The sequence below is a fragment of the Panthera leo genome, chromosome A1, assembly GCF_018350215.1.
Source record: "Panthera leo isolate Ple1 chromosome A1, P.leo_Ple1_pat1.1, whole genome shotgun sequence".
NCBI lineage: Eukaryota > Metazoa > Chordata > Mammalia > Carnivora > Felidae > Panthera > Panthera leo.
Window position 1 is genome coordinate 23,359,918 of NC_056679.1, and position 19,152 is coordinate 23,379,069.

The window sequence follows — 19,152 nt, forward strand, 5'->3', positions numbered from 1 at the left end:
ATGAGGCTTGTTTTATGGCCTGATATGTGATCTATCCTGGAAAATGTTAAATGTACACTGGAAAAAAGTGTGTATTTTATTGTTTTTGAAGTACAATGCTCTATGTATATTGGTTATGTCCATCTGTTCCAATGTGCCAAAGACATTGTTTTCTTATTGGTTTTCTGTCTGGATGATCTCTCCATTGATATAAGTTGATTGTTAAAGTCTCCTTCTATTGTATTTCCATCAATTTCTCTCTTTATGTCAATTAGTATTTGCTTTATATGTTTAGTTGCTCTAATGTTGGGTGCATAGACATTTATGATTGTTATATCTTTTTGTTGGATTGGTCCCTGTATTATTATGTAATGCTCTTCCTTGTCTCTTATTATATACAGTCTTTGTTTTAAAGTCTCTTTTGTCTAAGTATTGCTATACCAGTTTATTTTTTGCTTCCATTTGCATGGTCATTGTTTCTTCATCTGTTCACTTTTTTTTCTTTTTCCTTTTTTGCTTTATCTGCAAAGTTTATTTCTATAAATAGAGGTGTAACAGATTGTTCCAACATGTAACAGTTTTGCAGAAAAATACCAGTAACTCACTTCTTAGGATGATCATCTCTGCCTTCTATATTAAAGAGGTAGTGTATAAAAATACTTTTCAAATCTAAGGTACGAAGCTCTAATCTATAACAATGTACAGAACTCTGAATGGCAAGGAACTAAGGAATAAGAAAGAGTAATTCCTTCATTTTACGAATCCAAGACTGGTAGTTAGAAAGGAACATGAGCCTGCTTGAAACTCTTTGTGATTCACCAGAAAACTCATTAGCTGGACAACTATTGTGCATTCAAGTTTTAGTTGATGTATTAAGCAGAATTCAATGGATTTCAGGAAACACATCCTTTGTGTGTGCGTGTGCGCATGCATGTAAATGTGTGTGTATGTGTCTTTAGGTCTTAAGTCTTTAGATCTGTGGTGAATATCCTGTAGGTACCATATATATGGATGTTATCTATTCTGCCATTCTGTCTTTTGATTGGAACATTCAGGCCATTTAAAGTAATTATTTATAGGTACACACTTATTGCCGTTTTTAAAATTTGTTTTCTGGTTGCTTTTGTAGTTCTTCTTTGTTACTTCTCTTGTTCTCTTTGTGATTGATGAGTATCTATTGTGTTTTGTTTGGGTTTTTTAATTTTTGTGTGTGTTTATCTCAGGTTTTTGATTTGTGGTTACCAAGACATTCATAAATAACATCTTAAGTAAAAAAAATTTCCATATTAATTTATGGTATTTTAAGTTCAAATACATTCTTATAAAAAGAAAACTGGAAAAGGGAAAATAATCTTCTTTTTCCCTTTTTCTTCCCTTTTTACTCCCTTCTTCACATTTTATGTATACGTTGTCATTTTATATATTTTTATTCATAGATTTCTTATGTCTAATTATGTCTATTTTCCACTTAAATTGACTTACAAGAAATGTTAAAGGAATTTCTTTTAGTGATGATAACTTCTTTATTTTTTGGAAACATTTTTTATCTCTTTCAAATCTGAATGATAATCTTGCTGTGTGGAGTATTCTTGTTGTAGGTTTTTTCCTTTCAGCACTTTGAAAGTTTTAGTTTTTGCAGCAAGTATAGATAACGTCTTGACTAAAAAACTTTAAAAGGCAAATATTTCTGAGGATTTATAAACACCCAGAAGGGCATATGAATAATTTGGTGGGCTGTTTCCAAGTTCAGTTCATTCATCTTTTAACACTAGTGAATATCACAGAGCTTTGAGTTATAAGACTGAATTTCAAACCTGGGTTCTAACATTTACCACTGGCAAATTATTCAGTCTCTCTGTAGTAGAAGCATATTGGATTATTTGTCTAGCACCTATTCACAAGATTGTAACAGATGCCCCATATACATTTGATATGACCCAATTTCCTTACCATAGTTCACAGGATCAATAAATGCTATCCTGGCCCATAAGTTTGTTTGTCTTCTTTCAGATATTTGCAGTAGGTTTAGTCTTTCTCCAGATGGCTGGACCATAACATGTATACTCAGGAGCTGTAGGCAGCCATGTTTTTTGCCGTTGTGGATGGAGATGTAAAAGGTACACATTTGTTATAAACTAGGCCCAGAGAGAGTAACAAGAGATGATGGATAGACTAAAGACCCACTCTTAGTTTATTCTCAATACCCACCCACATTTCTGCCAAGACATTAAACCTGGATGGCTCTGGATATGCATTTATCCCCCATTTTAATTGCATAGCTGAAAGCTGGCTTAGAAGGGTTGAGTTACCATAACAGGAGAGCATGCCCATCTGAACTCAGAGTCTCTTGCTTTCTAACAAGGCCATTTCTGTGACCCCAATCTTCCAATGTTACGTAGTCACATAGATGTTCCCTGACCACTGGCGCTATGACCATACAGAGCATTATGGGAGCAAGCCTCCTCAGTACTGGAACTTTCACCTTGGTGCATGCAGATCATTTATACCCTACTTAATGAATAGATGTGAAGATCCAGGGTGATTGTTCCCTCTCCACTACTTCTAAAGTTTCCTTTGGTAATCTTTATTTATAATTGCATTGGATAGTATGAGTACTTTGTATTCACATCTCCTGTGCAGGACAATTTCTTTCTTTGAGATAAGGGAATCTATTTTAAGTCAGTCTTCTTGTGTTCAAGTTGGGTTTCTGTTACCAGTAAATTGAAGAGTCTATCCACCCAACTATGGCCTCTCTAAGCCACAGTGATCTCTTTTAAAAAGTGGGGCAAACAATAACAAGTGAGACAATAAATATAAAACTATTGGTACACAAAACATGTTCTGTAAATTTAAGCAGGATATTTCTTGAAGGATCAAGATTATAAAGATATGCAAATGATAAAAGGATCTTGGAAATAAATTACTTTCTACTATGCAATTTAATTTTGTGATGGGGCAGTTTCAATATTCTATAAAGATTTGCAAAATTCATTGCATTCTTTAGTACTGTGATATTTGAACTTTTTCTATTAGTTTTCATTCCCAACTCATTTATTGTCATGTATTTATTATTGTATATTTTTTGATATTTGTTCATTTTATTAATCCTCAAATATTCTTATTTAAGCCTTACAGGGTTTCTACAGTTAGAATATTTTTGGCTACAGCAACCCTTCCATCTCCAACATGGATTCCGACTAAAACAATACATAACTTTATTATTTCACATAAGATTAAGTCTTCAGGTAATGATGAATCTGTAATCAGTTAAGTTACCATCTAAACAAGATGCCAGAGGTCGACATTCTTTCTACCTTGACTCTCTGCTCCCTTTAGCCTGTTGGGTTTTATACTGAAGCTGTCATCCCTTATGATCACAGGGGGCTCCTTGTTGTTCTGGTTGCCATATCATATCACAAAACAACATCCAGATGAAAAGACTCCTTTTCTTCATTTATGTCTTTTTATTATCAACAAATGCTTTCCTAGAAGCCCCCAGAGACTTTTTCTTATGTCCCAGGAGCAAGCATCACCCAGCATAACAATTCATAAACCAAATGTCAGCAAGGGAGATAGGATTAGTGGTACTGGCTTCAGAAGTGAAATGCATAATTTTACATTAATGGAAAGCTTTGCCTGTCCGCATCAGGACTCCTTTGGGAATCTAGAGGACAAAGCAGAAATAAAGACATGTACAGAACTTTTTAATCACCCAGAAGCTGTGATGCTGCCCCACAAAGCAGCACACTCACTTGGCCCTTATTCTGGCCCCGCAGTGTTTTTACATGCTTGTGTGAGTCTTTTGGGTCAGGTTTAAATCCTGGCTCTTTCAATTATTGCTTCATGATATGGGTAATTAACTCAGTTTCCTTATTCAGAAATAGGGATAATAATAGCACCACATTCATAGTGTTGTTTTGAATATTAAAGGAGTATAAGAAAAGCATTTAGAATGGTGCCTTGCTATACAAAATGATCAGTACATTGTACACACACACATTTACCCATTGATTCATATTTATATGAATTGAACCGAATGACAAGAGGAATCAAATATTGTCAAGGTAAGGTATTGTCACTTCATACTGAAGTGACATTCAGTCATTCATGCTGAATTCTCATTTTGTATCATCTTTTGCCTTAGGTCAGGTTCCCTGGTAAAGAACTCTGAGTTTGGATTGCAGGAGGTTTGCTGAAAAGTGCTTTCAGAAACACTCCTGTGAGGGGGTAATGGAGGTAGGATTGGGCAGCAGGAGAAATTGGGCTGTAATGAAGTTGCCTTGAAGTCCTTGTCTGAGCCTATGGGGAGGCTCTAGAGCTGGGATAGTTTTCCTGCTAGAGCCTCCCAGATTGAGGCAAAGGGGCTGGGCCCTTGCACTCTGCATATTGCATAATCAGTCATTTATGCATACTACAGAGAGGGGGTTTAATTTGGGGTGAGGCACCTTCCTTTGGTGAGGGTGATTGCTGGAGAAGGGAGCAGCTATGAGCCCAACAGTCCTAGCAATGGGGCGTTCAGGGTGTCTCAGTCTTAAGAAGCCATGGTTCTAGGCAGATTCCTATAGTATCAACTCTGGAAGGTAATTGCTGTCACTCTGTGTGGATAAAGTGGAGGACCACAGAGCAGAAGACAATGCCATGGGATGAATTGCCTAAAGCTTCTACCTCTAAGGCTTCCAGCTGTAGTGAAAAATCAGCCTCAGGTTAATGAGGTATTCATGAGTAAGCCCAGAACACCTGAATTGACATTGTGCTAGGGTGACCATGAGGTACCATCTGCTTGTTACACATGGCCCAGGACTGGAAAAGTTGGCGGAGTCAGAATGCCATGGTTTGGAGCAAAGGAAGCCTGAATATTCTTAGGAAGTTTTAAATCATAATCATGAATGTGAAGGAAGGGATGTCAGAGCACAATAGACTTCGATAATTTAGATAATTATTTGCAATTATGGAAAGATAAAACTCCCAGAAGTGGGTAATATTCTGAGCGAAGGTTCACAGCAACAAATAGGGATGAGAGAGAGAGAGAAAACCCAGTTTGCTATTAGTAGTGGCAGATATATATTCTTCAAACCAGTTTCCTCTTTATTTTTTGAGATCTATCCATTATACTTGCATTTAGGTGGAGTCGTGGGACTTAATTCTGGCCAATGGAAAATGGATGGAAGTAATGTATATCACTTCTATGAGTGGCCTATAGAAACTTCCTTTCAAGATCAATCCCTCTTCCCTTTCTGACTGGTTGAATGGAGACAAGCTCTCAGCCCTTCTCCTCAGGGCAACCTAGACAAGCATGTGGTGAACACAGCAGGCCTTCCAAAAGATGTCTACTAGAGAGCACCCTCCCTCCCACACACAGAACACCAAATTGAACTGTAAGGTGAGCAAGAAATAATTGTGTTGTTTTTATTTTATGTCATTTCATTGTGTTAAGTCACAAAGATTTCAAGCCTCACCTGATATGGCAGCTAGCAAATATCTCAATAAATATGCCCATCTTCGTGAGCCTGGATAGATGACATATCTAACTATGATAGCAACTGTTTGTATTTTTCTTTCCTACTATAATCTATCTTTTGTATACATATCTTTTTAGAAACTCCTGTGGTTACAAACTAGAGGCTGATAGGCTAGGTTGGGGCACAGATATTTTTATTTGGCCTGTGCAATATTGTCTGGATTCATTGTCAACACACACACACCTTTTCATGTCTGGCATCTCTGAAAAAGGCAGAATATCCATAACGCTATTGATGGCAACTATTGGCTTGGCCAAATAGAGGTCCCCTCTCAATAGAGCATGGGATCTCCATTTGCCACTATCCCCAACCCTCTTAACTGTATCATGGCCAGTCCATATCCCCTGTGTATGTTGTCTGCCAGGTCTCTGGAGCCCTTAGGACTTGTTGTTAGCCCCTTTCTTTGTAAAGAGTGCTGGGCTTTCTGAGAGGTGTTCTTTGGTTAGTTTGTTTCTCTAAGCATTTTCTCCCAATGACATTTCAAATGCCCTTCCAAGTTGTACAGGGCAAGATGGGGTTTTCCTCCTTCTGTGCATCTGCAGTACTAACGGATGCCGAATCAGCACTTCATGTGGAATCTGAAAGCTGTCAAGCTTCTCCGCTGACTTTCCACTTAGGTGGTGGGAGGGCTTTATCAACTATCCAAAATAACCAAAATGGACCTGCTGCATTCCTGCTGCATTTCTTTCCAATACATTTGAAACCTTTGTTCAGATATTGGACACGCAAGACAACAAGCGTCAAGACAATGGAGCCACCAAGAATTGTGACCCTTTATCTAGCCCTGGGTGTGGAACTATTAATTACTGCAGACTATGCCCCACTTCCCTGATGCTGAGAACAACATAATGAAGCCCTGTGGAGACACTGAGAGAAAGAATACCTATCATTAACTCTTCACACAGACAGATAAGGCTGGGAAAGTGCAAACTTGGATAAAACTCTTCTTTATGGATATCCAGGGAGATGAAGAGTGTTTCTTTAAAATAAAGCTTGTCTTAAAGAGAATCACTTTCAAGGATTACAGGTAGTAGTATATGAGTGACATGCTTTTAAGCAACAACTCACGGGGACAAAATGATATCCTTTATGGCCAAAGCACTCTGAAAAAATGGTTTACATTCTTCAAATATTATCATTTTTGTTTAATTTTTAGAGAATTGCAATAAGATGGTCCCATTTCCTTATAGCTCTCTTTTGGTGACCTCATCCAAATTTAAGTTTCTAAATCTGAATGTAAATGAATGGATCAGACCTGTATAAGTCAGGGCCAGTGAGAGAAATGGGCACTTTGTAATAGAAGTAATTTCAAATTCCAGTAAAGCTCTGCTTGATTTCCCCCTTTTCCATCTAGCATGCTAATCTCCATCTGGCTGCAGTAGCAGCATCTGCCTTTAAAATGACCCTTTTCCTTCTCAGGAAGGAGAGCGAATTGTGCTCTCCATGTTTTAGGACTGCACCTCTTCTGGGTCACCCTCCTGACTAATGTGCTTTTCTATGAGTAATATCATAATTCACAGTTTTTTCCCCTTTTTCTTTGAGACTAACTGGGTAATTCAAGTTTCATTTTCTCTCTCTGGGTATTTAAAGGCCAGCCCTTCAGACCAATTTTAGCCATCTATTACTGGTGAGCCAATTTCTTGAGAGGCCTATTTGCAGAGCTGGTTCTGTAAGCTTGAGCCTGCTCCACCAGCCAGGCCCTTACATTGCATGTGGAATTTATTCAGACAAAGTCATTTTTTGAGCATAAAATGAATGTCATGGAGTCAGTATCACTGACTTTGTAGGCTATTTCCAGTACCAGTTAGGCACTGATTGGGCCTTTTACAGGGTCTCTAATATTACAGATTTGGTAAATATCAAGTATTAACCAAACTACTTCTGACACATTCCAACTCATGACTTCCTTCCTTTTTAATTGTGTGCAGAAATAGAACAGAATATGACAATAGGAAGATGTTACATGGTTCTATGATAGGTGACAGGATTAGGGAGAGGAAGCAACTCTCACAATATGTCTTATGCCATTTTGGTAATAAGCAAACGTGGAATTTGGATCCAAGCTAATGTAAATATATTCATATTGGTGCACGTATGTTCCTATTTTCATGTATGTTTTATGGAATCTGTCTCAGAATTTTGTGATCACAGCTCATATATATGACTAGGACATGAAATCTTGTGCATCTAATTGACAACAGGTGTCATCCTGTATATGGCAAATGAATCTGATATTCCATGTAGTGTTTCATATGTATGACCATCTACAAAATCCTATTTGTGAAATATAAAATTTGGATTTTGTATGTGCTTTGTTCTGAATCTGGAAAGAGATGGTATTTCTTAGTGTTTGTATTTCCTGATATGTAGCCCTGATTATTTGTAAAATTGAGGTATTTAAAAATGATTGCTGGAAGCTTTACAATCTTTGACAGGAAGGATAGGAAATGTCTAAGGAAGAAAGAGGCTTTGGAGTTATAATCAGACAGAATAAAACCCACAATTTTCTGGCTTCTGTAAATAATAGGAATATCACTGGTCATGGAGGTAGGTATAGAGTTGAAACAGTGATGGCAAGAGCTTTTTCTCCTCCTCTTTGGAACACATACATATTTGGTAACTATATTTTTTATTCATTTTGAGAGAGAGAGGGCAGAGAGGTAAGGAGAGAATCCCAAGCAGGCTCCCTGCTGTCAGTGTGGAGCCCAACGCAGTACCTGATTCCACAAACCATCAGATCATGACCTGAGCCGAAATCAAGAGTCAGATGCTCAATTGACTGAGCCACACTGTCAGTTGTGGGGTACCCCCACAACTATATTTTTTAAATCAATAATGGGGTCATGTAATATGATGATTTGAACATTCTTCAAGTCTCTATCTTTGATATGAAAATTTTATGTGTAATGGTACAGAAATTTAAATTCAGCTCTCAGAAAAACACATGTTCTTATTTTGAATTTCCCTTAATCCTCTAGGAGAATATTGATCTTATTAGCTAATGAGAGAGCTCTGGTGGGCACCTCTCTGTGTGTTGGTCTTCTAGACTCAGTCCCTTTATTTTGTTTTCCTTAGAATGGTAAGAATTTCAGGACTGGTAGGGGAAGAGTGTTATATTAGGGATGAAACCAAATTAGAGAAAGCAGATCCCAAGAACTCATAAGAGAGATAAAAATCAGTCATTAGGTAACAATTTTCAGCTATTCATCATCAGTTTACCAATACATGGTACTGATGGACAAGCATCTTTCAGCTGAAGTTAACTAATACTTTTTAACAACAGGAGTAGCAAATAACACTTATTAAATGCTCACTATATTCCAGACATGCTAACCACCCTCTCTATCTTATTTAGCCCTTACAACATACATATGAGGCAGGTACCATTATCTTTTTACATAAGATGAAAGGAAACAGCTTTAGGGAGATTATTCTATTTCATTGATTCTGAGGCAAACGTTATTTTACATTTTATTTTCTTAGACATCATGCTGCATCTTCAAATTGATGGAATCTTATGACAGTTTTCATTGTCTGGTCATAAACATCAACAGTGCCAGGTTGAAAACTTGCAGAATGAGTGCCAAGTTTAGGGAAGAAAATCCCAGACGGGATAGTGGGATTTTTAACTCCCATGAAGCAAATAGTTGTGGAGGTGGTGAGAAAGGAGGCATATCAGACAGATTTAGCATCATTCCCAACACTTTTAAGTTAACTTTTAAATTAAAAGTAAGCTAGCTCTGCAGAACTGGAAACTGTGTGTCTTTTGTTCTCTGTGAATTTTCTTACAAAATGCAGCACTGTTCATGCTGTCAATAGACTGAGGATCACTGGATGATATGGTGTAGAAAACCACGGACATTCATGACTCTAACATGTTTCAGAAGAGTCAGATTCTACATGTCAACAAGTTTTAGAAATACCTTAACCAATTTCTTTATACAACATAGACATAGAAGTGATCCGTGACAAAAATCCATGGCTAATAAAATTTAAAGTAGCTCTTTCATTAATTCTAACATAAAATGTTTCGGACATAAAAAGCATTATGTCATAGTCTACAATCACTAGCATCTTTATTCAATAAAATAGAGATAAAGGTTTGTCTGGAGCTAGAGGCCAAGGTCAGAATGTCAGGCTACAAGGTATTCCCTAATGTTATGTTAAAAATTTCTTTCTTGAGGACAAGCATGGCAAGACCACTAACCTCTTTTTGGTGAAGACATCCTGAGACCAAGAAGTACTAATTATACTTATTACTATTATTTTATTTTCTAAGACAGGGTGAGAGAGAATCTTAAGCAGGCTCCATGCCCAGTGTGGAGCCCGACATAGGGCTCCATCCCATGAACCGTGAGATCATGACCTGTGTCGAAATCAGGAATCAGATGCTTAACCAAATGAGCCACCCAGGCACAGATACTAATTATTATAATGCCATGTTCAACTTATACTGCATCTTAAAGTTTGCACAGCTCTTTCACTAATTTTGCTTCTTGAGTTCTTACAACAATGTGATGAAGTAGAAATTGTTATCCCCTCATTTCCTGTAAAAACAGAGTGCCACATGAATTGTCACCACATATATTTGCTGACTTATGGTGGATTCCCTGGGAAAGAACTCTGAGTGGAAATGTTTCTGTAAGAAGTTTGTTGAAGAGTGCTCCCAGGAAGGTCCACTAGGGATGGGTGGGAACAGAATTGGGCACAGTGGCAGCTGAGCTGCAATAGAGACCTTAGGTGACCCCATGGAGAGCTTTGGAATCGGGATGGCCATTCAGACTTCACATAAGGCAAGGGGACAAGGCCTATGTCCCCTACATCAACCAGCCATTGGATGTGGACTACTCTGAAAGAGGGGATGTAATCTTGGGTAAGGCCACTTGCTACCTTGAATTGATAACAATTACTGAACTCAGCTGTGAGCCATCAGTTGTCAATACTTTTAATAGCTGGCAACATGAACATTGGTTCTGAAGATAGAGTCTGGGTGGCATACTACAGAATCCACTAAAGCCTCCTTCTTACGCTTCTCATATCCACTTGTTTTGTATATAATAAGGTCACCCCATCTGAGAACTGCTCCTCTATGATTCTGGTACATCTCTTTCTCTGAGAAAACTTAGAAGGAGTGGGTACTCAGAAAAACTTAATCTCCTGCTGCTGCAGCTAGATTCAGGCTGTACTGATACTCTCCACCTCTCTTACTTATTCCCCTTTCCTTTGTTCGGCTACGACCTCACCTCTCCTAGGTGACATACCCAGTAGGGTGACACAGACCTTTATCCCTGAGAGGTATGAGCCTCTGACCATACCTGTCTCATGACATGGTTGTTGTAACAGTCTATTTACTGTTAATGCTGGGCAAGGAGTATTTGGACATACATCAGTGGATCACCTGGGTGTCAGATATCTGTCCCTACTGTGTGGCAGCAGTTCTATCTCCTAATGACAATCACAGTCTATCACCCCTAGCTATCTATCACTCACTCTTTTCCTTGCTTGGTCTCTTGACTCAAGGACCACAAAGTGGATGGCATATATCTCTGTGAATCACAATGGGATGCGGAGGCTGGGGGGTGTAGTGCTGAGGGATAGGGAATAGATTCCTCTGTCCTTGGGCACAGAAAAACAGCCATGGTTTAAAAGAGCAATTAACTTATAAAAGAGCCAGCACCATAACTCTGCCAAATGTTGGAGGAACTGTAGGAACGCTCTCTGGGTCAGAAGGACTGGAGAAAAACAGGGTTTCCATTCCCCCTCCACCCTAAAAACACATGGGGGGATCCAGATGCCATAAAGAGCTTGCTGCCTAAGTGAGCTCTGTCTGGGTCTATAAACCCACACCAGCCCTGGTTACTCTGTGGCACAGAAAAAAAAACACTTTTTTTTTGCTTTCTTTTTTTTTCCTTTAAAAGGTCTTGGTTTAAAAGAACAACTAACATATAAAAGAACCCAACTGCCGAAGAGGCAGAGGAGCTCCTGGAAAGCTTTCTGGGTAGAAGGGGCTGACCGACATGGTCTGTGCTCCCCACCTTCCCTCACATTGGAAGTAGAGACTAATGTACAGGCTGGGTATCTGAACTGGACGGCTGCCTCAGTGAGCCCTAGACCCCTAACCCATAACAGTCTCAACCATCTTATCCAGGTGTCCACAGGGTGGTACACACCAGGACACCCTTAATTAGTGTTCACTACAGCCCCAGTCTTTGTGCCAAGGTGACACAGGTGCAAAGCATAGTGGAACGTTCCAGGCCCACATCACTTTGACTTCCGATGGCTTGCTAAGGCACCCATTATGCACAGCACTCTGGAACCTCCCACCTGACATGTTTTGGGTCCAGTATTCCTGCTTTGACATGCCCTGTGTGGCCACCACAGCAGGCACTCCCTGCACTGAGCACCTTAGGATACCATGGCTTGTGCCCAGTACAGCTTGACCTGTCCCTCCATGTCACCCTCAGAGGAGAGATACCAAGAACAACCTGGCTAGCAACTATTTGAGCTCTCTTGCCAGGGCACATTTTGTGTTGAGAGCCCACAGTTCATACCAGACTGTACCCATGTTAGTTTTAGTTGCACAGAGTGCAGAGTGCCCCAGGACCTTCCGACTTGTGCCCATGTTGGCTCCAGTCACCCTTTAAGGGCACCCTCTGTGTGGAGAGCCATCTATGCCCCTAGTTTATACCCACTTCAGCTATACCCACCCTCTGCAGACCACTGGGTCCCCCCCAGGTAGCACCCACTTTAGGTTCAACTATACTGCCAGGGAACCCTCAACACAGAATGTTCAGGAACCTCCCAGCCCACACACTGCCTCAGCATCAGCTACGCTGTCAAGGCACCTCCTCCACAGAGCACCCTGGGACACCCCAGTTTGCACTTATTTCAGCTTCATCTGTCCTGCTAAGATGCCCTCAATACATAGAACCCTGGGACACCATAGCCTGCATTGAATTCAGCTTTAGCTGTCCTGACATGGTGCCCATTATCTGTAAGTCTCCAAGACCTGCAGCCCACAACTGCAGCCAGCCACAACTCCAGCCAGCAAGGAAAAGTCACTAAACATACACAGTCTACATGGGGAATGGCCAAACACAAGACCATTCCTTTAAATTTGGGAGAATTAGGGGGAGGGGAAGGAAAAAAAAAAAGAGGTTAGAGTGGGAGAGAGCCAAAGTAGAAGAGACTCTTAAAAACTGAGAACAAACTGAGGGTTGATGGGGGGTGGGAGGGAGGGGAGGTAGGTGATGGGCATTGAAGAGGGCATCTTTTGGGATGAGCACTGGGTGTTGTATGGAAGCCAATTTGACAATAAATTTCATATTTTAAAAAAAGAAAAATAAATTTAGGAGAATTATTTTGTTGCCTAATCCATAGAAAAAACACAAAGAGACAAAATGCAACAGAGATATATATTCCAAAACCAGGAATAAGAAAAAAACTTCCAAAAAATGACTAAATGAAATGGTGATAAGCAATATGCTTTATAAAAATTTAAAGTAATGATCATAAAGACACTTAATGGGCTGAAAAGAAGAGTAGAAGAACTCAGTGAGACCTTCAATAAAGAGGATGAAATACTAAAAAGATCAAATCAGAGTTGAAGAATACAATACTGAAATGAAAAACCTACTAGAGGAAACCAACAGTAGATTAGAGGATGCAGACTGTATCAGCAATCTGGAAGACAACGTAAAGGAAAGCACACAAGCTGAGGAGCAAAAAGAAAAGAATTTAAAAATGAAGATAGGGGCACCTGGGTGGCTCAGTCAGGTGAGCATCTGACTCCAGCTCAGGTCATGATCTCATGGTTTGTGAGTTCAAGCCCCAAGTCAGGCTCTGTGCTGACAGCTCAGAGCCTGGAGATGCTTCAGATTCTGTGTCTCCCTCTCTCTCTCTCTCTCTGCCCCTCCCCTGCTCACACACACACTCTCTCACTCAAAATAAACATAAAAAAATGAAGATAGATCTCTTGAACAACATCAAACATTGAAATTTGTATGGGTCTCAGAGGAAGAGTGAAAGGGGTAATAAAATCATTTGAAGAAATAATAGCTGAAAACTTCCCTATAGAAGGAAATAGATGTCCAGTTCCAAAAAGCACAAAGAGTTCCAAACAATATGAACCTGAGGAGGTCCATACCATGACACATCATGTCAAAGGTTAAAGAGAGAATATTACAAGCAGCAATAGAGAAGCAAAAAGTTACCTACAAGACAAAACCTAGAAGGTAATTAGCTGAATTTTTAGCAGAAGCTTTGAAAGCTGCAATGCAGTGGAATGATATACTCAAAGTGCTGAAAGAAAAAACCCACAATCAAGAATACCAAGCAAGGTTATCATTCAGATTTGAAGGAGAGAGAGTTGCTCAGTTAAACAAAAGTTAAAGGAGACAATCACCACTAAACCAGTCTTAAAAGAAGTGTTAAATTCACTTCTATAAGTGGAAAAGAAATGACCTTAAATAAATGTAAGAAAATGATGAATAAAAATATAAAGTATGACAGCATATTCATAAAATGTGGAGGAGATAGTTAAAAAAAGGAAGTTTTTTTAATGTATTTTAACTTAAATGATCAGTGACCATCAACTTAATAAAGACTGCTGTTTACTTAGGATGTTATCTATAAATCTCATGGTATCCAAAAATGCAAAATGTATAATTGATACAAAAAAATAAAGAGAACAAAAGCCAAACATAACACTACAGAAATTCATCCAAATCAAAGAAGAGTAAAGGAACAGAGAGGAACTACAAAAACCACCAGAAAAAAAATGCAAATAAGTACATATCTATCAATGATTACTTTAAATGTAAGTGGTCTAAATGCTCCAATCAACAAACATGGGTTGGTGGAATGAATAAAAATATAAGGCCTATTTATATCCTGCCTACAGGAGACTCACTTCAGACCTAAAGACATATACAGACTAAAAGTGAAAGTATGGAAAATATTTACCATGAAAATGGAAGCAAAAATAAATTTGGGGTAGCAATACTTAGATAAAAAATAGACTTTAAAACAAAGATTGTAACAAGGGACAAAAAAGGGTATTTCATAATGATAAAGGAAATCAATTCAACAGGAGGATATAACAATTTTAAATGTCTATGCACCCAACACTGGCACCTTTTAAATACATAAAGCAAATATTAATGGAGATGAAGAGAGAAACTGTTGACAGTACAGTAAGAGAGGGGGACTATAATACCCTGCTAACATCAATGGATAGATGATTTCTATCATTCAGGTAGAAAGTCAACAAGGAAACAGTGTCTTTGAATGACACATAAGACTAATTGGACATACCATATATATTCAGAACATTCCATCCAAACACAACAGAACCCCATTCTTTTCAAGTGCATATGGGACATTCTCCAGAGCAGATCACATGTTAAGCCACAAAACAAGCCTCTAGAAATTTAATATTAAACTAATACATCTTTTCTGACCATAATGATATGAAATTAGAAATCAATCACAAGAAAAACTAGATGGCACCAGAGTGCATTATGCTAAGTGAAATAAGTCAGAAAAAAGACAAATATCTTATGATTTCACTAACATGGGGGAAGAAAAGGAAAAATAAGATAAAAACAGAGGGAAGCAAATAAGAAGAGACTCTTGAATATAGAGAACAAACAAGGTTGCTGGAGGGGAATTAGTGGGGGGATGGGCTAAATGGGTGATGGGCATTAAAGAGGGCACTTGTTGATCACTGGGTGTTACATGTAAGTGATAGTGATTCATCACTAAATTCTACTCATGAAACCAATACTACACTATATGTTAACTAACTTGAATTTAACTAACCTTAAGTTAAATATGTTAATTAATTTAACTAGCTTGAATATTATATGTTAACTTGAATTAAATTATTTAGATGGTAAAAGGAAAAAAAAAAGGAAAGAATGCAAACACATGAAGGGTAAACATGACATTAAACTACAAATGGACCAATGCAGGGGCACCTAGGTGGCTCAGTCAGTTAAGTGTCTGACTTCAGCTCAGGTCATGATCAGGTCCATGAGTTCAAGCCCCGCATTGGGCTCTGTGCTGCCAGCTCAGAGCCTGGAACCTATTTCAGATTCTGTGTCTCCCTTTCTCTCTCTGCCCCTCCCCCGCTCACACTCTGTCTCTCTGTCTCTGAGAAATGAATAAACCTTAAAAAAATAAATTGTAAAAAAACAACAAATGGAGCAATGAAGCAATCAAGAAGAAATAAAAACAAACAAACAAAACCCCAAAACCAAAAAAACCAAATGGAAACAAATGGAAATGAAAACAGTGGTCCAAAATCTTTGGGACTCAGTAAAAACAATTCTAAGAGAGAAACATACGGTTATACAGGCCTACCTTAAGAAACAAGGAAAAGCCTAAATAAACCATCTAAGTTTATACCTAAAGGAACTAAAAAAAGATGAAAACCCAAGGCAAGTAGAAGGAAGAAAATAATAAAGATCAGAGAAGAAATAAATGAATTGGAGACTAAAAAAGCAATAGATCAATGAAATCAAGAGCTGGTTCTTTGTAAAGATAAATAAAATAGATAAACCCTTAGCAAGACTCACCAAGAAAAAAAGAGAAAGGACCCAAATAAATAAAATCAGTAATGAGAGAGGAGAAGTAACAACTGACACCACAAAAATACAAAGGATCATAGGAGAATACTAGGAAAAATGACACACCAACAAATTAGCCAACCTAGAAGAAATGGACACATTCCTAGAACCATACCATCTTCTAAAATGAATGAGGAAGAAATAGAAACTTGAATAGATTGATTACTAGTAATGGTATTGAATCAGTTATCCAAAAAATACCCCCCAAAAAGTTCAGGATCAGATGGATTCACAATTGTAGTACACTTTTAAAGAAGAGTTAATATTTATTCTTCTCAAAGTATTCCAAAAAAATAAGAGTAAGGAAATCCCCAAAATACATTTTACAAGACCATTATTACTCTGATACCAAAGACACTGCACCCCTATGCTTACTGCAGTATTATTTACAATAGCCAAGATAGGGAAGCAACCTCAGTGTCCACTGATAGACTACATAAGGAAAATGTGGTATACATATACAATGGAATATTACACAGCCATAGAAAAAGATGAGATTGTGCCATTAGGAGCAACTGTATGGACGTAGAGGGTATTCTAATTGAAATAAGTCAGACTGAGAAAGACAAATACTCTATGACTCCAGTCATATTTGGATCTAAAAAAAGCAGAATCAGACCTACAATACAGATAACATACTGATGGTTTCTATAGGAAAGTGAGTGAGAGGATGGGCAAAATGGGTGAAGGGGAGTGGGAGACACAGGCTTCCAGTTATGAAATGAATAATTCATGGGAATAAAAGGCAGGACATAATGAATTTAGTCACTGATCCTGTAACAGCATTGTATGGTGATAGAGAGTAGCTATACTTGTGGTGAGCAAAGCATAATGTATGAACTCATAGAATCAGTATGTTGCACACCTGAAACTAACATAACAATGTGTCACCTATACTCAAAGGAAAAAAAAAAGAGGAAGTAAGGATATTTAGGTATATTTGAATACTGAAAACAATTTAAATATATACTTTCTGGTGTTATTTGTACAGGTCTGAATTATTGTTCTAACTCAAGGGTCCATAAACAGTAGCCCACAGGCCCAAACAGTCTGTTATCTGTTTTTGTAAATAAAGTTTTACCGGAACACAGCCATGCCATTTGTTTACAAATGTCTATGGATGCTACTGTGCCAAAATAACTGAGTTGTGTGGTTGAAATAGAGACAGTGTGTCCGTAAAACCTAAAATATTTACTCTTTTAGGTTTAGGTAGCTCTTTTCAGGAGCAGTTTGCCAACCCCTAGTCTAACTAACTGAATTGTGGTTAACAATTCATTTGGTCATAAAAATAACAAGTTTGGTATATTTAGAAAATAAGTTGTAAATACAATAAAGTTTATTTGAGGGTAACATACAAAATTTTTTCATGAAAAAAATAAACTTTTTCTCCTAAATATTTGGTGACATATATTTAATTCTATCTTTCTTTTGGACTTCTGGGATTTTTCTCACTTTTTAATTTCTGTCTAATGGATTGTTTGGCTTAGTTGTTTATCCTGCAGCATGATCTCATGTCACACTTCCCTATCCTGAGCTTACTAAATTTTGAGTCTTCTGAGTTCTTGTAGCCTTTAAATGTTTTTTTTTTTCTGCTTTGTTATTCTTTTCTTTTTAAACATTGTCAGGAGCTTAAGTCCACATCCTGTGCCAACAGCACTCAAGTTGTAAGGGCCTAGGGTACTCAGTTGTCTCGTTCACTGGGAACATTCCACAATGGTATAGATATAAAAATTGTGTCTGTCTTTATTCCAGGAGACTTTTTCTCCTACGGGTACCAGTGAGGTCATCGAAGGAAGCATGTCTGGTACTTTCTGTAGTTGCTTGATGAGGGGCTTCCAGAAACAGATTCGGCACTGGAGCTATAGCTCTCAGCAATGTATGTGCTTTGACTTAAGTCAAGCAAAGATACATTAGTTTAACTGTCACTTGAAGGTTTTGCTGTATTTTCAGAAGTCCCTACTGAGCAGATTAACATCAGAAAAGGCCCATTTTTCAACTAAGAACTGAACAAAACAATCCCCCTTACATCATTCCTCATAATGAATCTGCCTACAGCTAGTCTTCCTATGAGAGATGACTGTAGATGATTTTTCTGACCATGAGGGAAGATGGATTGGGAAGGGGCTACCGTATGTTCTTATATAAGGGTCTGTTTGAAGAAGAAATATCTTTCCCTGCCCCTGCACTCATTAGTTTATAAGCTTGTGTGGGGTTCTTCTGCATGGCTGTTCATCAATGCCCTTTGGGGTGTAGAGTTTGTACTTTGGGGTGGAGGAGAAGGGTTTGGATGCTAAAATGAGAACAAGGAAAGAAGAAGGTAAATGTTCTCCAAGTCCTGCAGTGGAGCCCTGAGCAACTCTCGGCTACCAACGTTCCAAATTTCTGTGTTCTGAGAAACTTCTGGTACTTGCAGCAAGTATATAGCTCCAGGGGTCCTGTAGCCTGGAGACACTGCAACAGCATTAGCACAGTGTGCCTGAGTTGGGGTAGAGCTGAGTAGTGCCCCCTCTATTGCCAAACCCTCTATCTGAATGAAACCACTCTGGAAAGCAAGCCTCACTTTAGGGTAACTTGTCAATGGTGCCTGTTCAATTTTAACTTATATATCCTCTTCCATTAAATGCTTGACAGCAAAGAACTTTAAAGAATTCATGTATTAAAAAAAAATTCTAGCGAGGACAAGAAATTGTAACTGGCTAATAGATACTAGGCATCTGCTTACTATGCAGAGGCTTCCTACACATACCCTGAAGAATTTGTAGATAATGCAATTATTTTTCCTTTACACTTTGCTGAAGTTTGGCCAATGGCCAGAGCATCACAAAGATTCTGGAAGCTGTAAGCAGAAGAGCACAGAACATTTCTGCAGAGATGGGAGCATGCTCGGCGATTGCTAAATCCCTTCTTTGGCTTGACTTTCAGGGAACAAGTCCAGAGGTCAGAAGATAGATTAAGTCCTCTATCTTCATCTTTTACCAGAACATTGAAAGGCCCAAATCAATTGAACAGGTTGGATGAGAAAG

General features: G+C 38.4%; 1 long non-coding RNA gene across 1 annotated transcript; it reads left to right on the forward strand.

Moving 5' to 3' along the window:
* The first annotated feature begins 4,138 nt into the window (after positions 1–4,138).
* Positions 4,139–6,586, forward strand: LOC122207837. Its single transcript, XR_006197045.1, has 3 exons — positions 4,139–4,215; positions 5,102–5,359; positions 6,213–6,586. It is a non-coding gene; the product is annotated as an uncharacterized LOC122207837 (long non-coding RNA).
* Positions 6,587–19,152: the final 12,566 nt, after the last annotated feature.